Source organism: Bufo bufo, chromosome 7, assembly GCF_905171765.1.
Source record: "Bufo bufo chromosome 7, aBufBuf1.1, whole genome shotgun sequence".
Taxonomy (NCBI): Eukaryota; Metazoa; Chordata; class Amphibia; order Anura; family Bufonidae; genus Bufo; species Bufo bufo.
This window is the reverse complement of record NC_053395.1, coordinates 194,504,295-194,507,023: the sequence shown is the minus strand read 5'-3', so window position 1 is coordinate 194,507,023 and position 2,729 is coordinate 194,504,295. Positions and strand designations below refer to the sequence as shown.

Sequence of the window (2,729 nt, the reverse complement as noted above, 5' to 3'; positions counted from 1 at the left end):
CACACAGTAGTCCTTAAAAGGACTTTTGGGTCTTTGAAAAGCTTTCTTAGAATAATAACTGTGAATTTTTCTCCCTACACTGCCTTTCCCTTCCTACGCTCTGCTAAGCACGTGTCATCGGGTGCTATATTGCACCGATGACGCGTTCCGGCCAGCCAATCACTGTAATGCCAGCAGCCAACATGGCTACTGGCGTTACAGTGAGGGCATTAATTACCTGCATTTTTATTGGCTGCTTGAAACCCGCGAAACATGCGGGGAGGAGACTCGAGCATGGCGTTCGAGCACATGCGGTACTGGGACGAGTACCATCATGTGCTGAGCATAGCGATGCTCGAGCCGAACCAGTATTTGGCTGAGCATGCTCGCTCATCACTAGTTATATCCACTAGTTCACAGTTAGGGTGTCGGCAAGCTTTTATATGAATTAATCATTCATTGTCGAACTCTACTGTAAATACGCATGTGTTCAGCCGTGCATTTGTAGTACATTAACTGACCCCCTTTTGGATTGGGGTCATGTTACGGCTGATCATATACGTTTAGACCACCAGTAGAGATGGCCTTGCGGTTCGCCCGAACTTTGACCCATGACACATCCATCAGGTGGGACAAGACAGCCAATTGAGACATTTCAGCACATGGACACACCCCCACCCTATCACAGAAGCCGATCTGGCAGCCAATTTACATTCTGTGTTTTGCCACTGTAGGGAGAGATTGTTTTGTGGTGCAGGAACAGACTGTTAGAGAAACCAAACGCTAGCTAATAGGGCCACAAAAATCCTTTTAAGGACTGGTATAGGTGTTCTATCTAGGTGTGATATAATTAGGGATGTGATATACTTATAAAATACTTTCTAACATAGAAAGTATATTATAGTGCATTTGTATTGTGCAGCAGTTGTGCACGGTTCTGCTGCGATACCGCAGGTATATGGAGGGACAAGCGTTAATTGAACAACTATTTTCAACCAGTGTGATATACCTGTTGCCCCCCAAAAAACTGATTGAGGGGTTTGATATACCTGCTTCCACAAAATATTGATTAAGGGGTTTGATATACCTGATTCCAGCATATATTGATTCAGAGGTTCTATTTACCTGTTTCCACTAAATACTGATTGAGGGGTGTGATATACCTGCTTTTACAAAATACTGATTAAGGGGTTCAATATACCTGCTTCCACAAAATAATGATTGAGAAGTGCGATATACCTGCTTCCACGAAATACTGATTGAGGGGTCGCGATATATCTGTTTCCACAAAATACTGATTAAGGGGTTCTATATGCCTACTGCAACAAAATACTGATTGAGGGGTTTGATATACCTGCTTCCACAAAATACTGATTGTAGGGTACGATATACCTGCTTCCAACAAATATTGAGTCAGGTGTTCTATATACCTTTTTCCACAAAATACTGATAGAGGGGTGCAATATACCTGCATCTGCAAAATACTGATTAAGGAGTTCTATATACCTGCTTCCACAAAATACTGATTGAGGGGTGCGATATACCTGCTTCCACAATTTATTGATTGAGGGGTGCAATATACCTACTTCCACCAAATATTGATTGAGGCCTGCAATACACCGGCTTCCACAAAATACTGATTGAGGGGTGCATAATATCTGCTTCCACCAAATATTAATTCAGGGGTTCTGTATACCTGTTTCCACAAAATACTGATTGAGGGAAGTGTTGATCACAAATATTCGAATTGCGAATTTTTATTGCGAATATAGGTACTTCGAAAATTTGCGAATATTTAGAATATAGTAACATATATTCATAATTTTAATTTGAGATGTTTTTATTGCGAATTTTCGAAATGCAAATTTTTATCGCAAAGTTTTCAATTGCCGAGTAAAAATATGATTCCTCCCTGCTTCTTGCTTGTGGGCCAATGACTCATTGGCCCACACCACAAGCAAGAAGCAGGGAGGAATTATGACTTTAAATGGGAAAAATGATGAATGTTCAAAAAAATGAATATATAACACTATATCGAATATATTTGTTTTTTCGAATATTATTAATGTTCTAAAACAAGAATATATCTCTACTGGTTTGAAAAACTCTTAAATACTAAGCTATACCCTCCCAAGACTATCTCCACAATATATAGGAATCTAAAAAGCCCAGTTTCTGATCCCAAGCCAGCTATAGTAGGCCTATGGGAGAGAGATCTACAACGCTCCCTATCAGAAGCTGAAATTTCCTTCATGCTGATCTCCCCACATAAAATCTCTAGATGTACCCGAGCCCTGGTATAAAACCCCAGACAAAACCTGCCTATACAGCAGGGACTCTTCAGATCTCTGTTGGAGATGTCAATCAGAGAGGGGTTCTTATTTCCACATGTGGTGGTCTTGTGGTGTAGTCAGGGGATGGTGGGAAGAGATACTGAAGACCATCAACAAAATATGCCAGACTAATATTTCCTGTACCCCGGAAATAACCCTTCTCTCTCTGGGAGTCCAGAAAATCCCTAAATATAAAGCCTCTCTCTTCTTACTTATGTTAAGCGCAGCTAGCCTACTTCTCCCAAAACTATGGCTTACACAAGATACTCCCAGCCACGAGAGTTGGTTTGCTAAGATAGACCAAATATATAGAATGGAGGAAATCTCCCACTGGGAACTGAGAACAAGATCTGTTTTTCTAAAAATCTGGAACCCATGGAAGGAATTCAGACATTTCTCATAATGTTTCTCAAATAA

General features: G+C 40.6%; 1 long non-coding RNA gene across 1 annotated transcript; it reads right to left on the bottom strand.

The window, feature by feature from the left end:
• Positions 1-977: 977 nt before the first annotated feature.
• LOC121007463 lies at positions 978-1,473 on the bottom strand. Its single transcript, XR_005780420.1, has 3 exons — positions 1,448-1,473; positions 1,143-1,218; positions 978-1,104 (listed from the first exon to the last, which is right to left on the bottom strand). It is a non-coding gene; the product is annotated as an uncharacterized LOC121007463 (long non-coding RNA).
• Between the last annotated feature and the right edge of the window lie 1,256 nt (positions 1,474-2,729).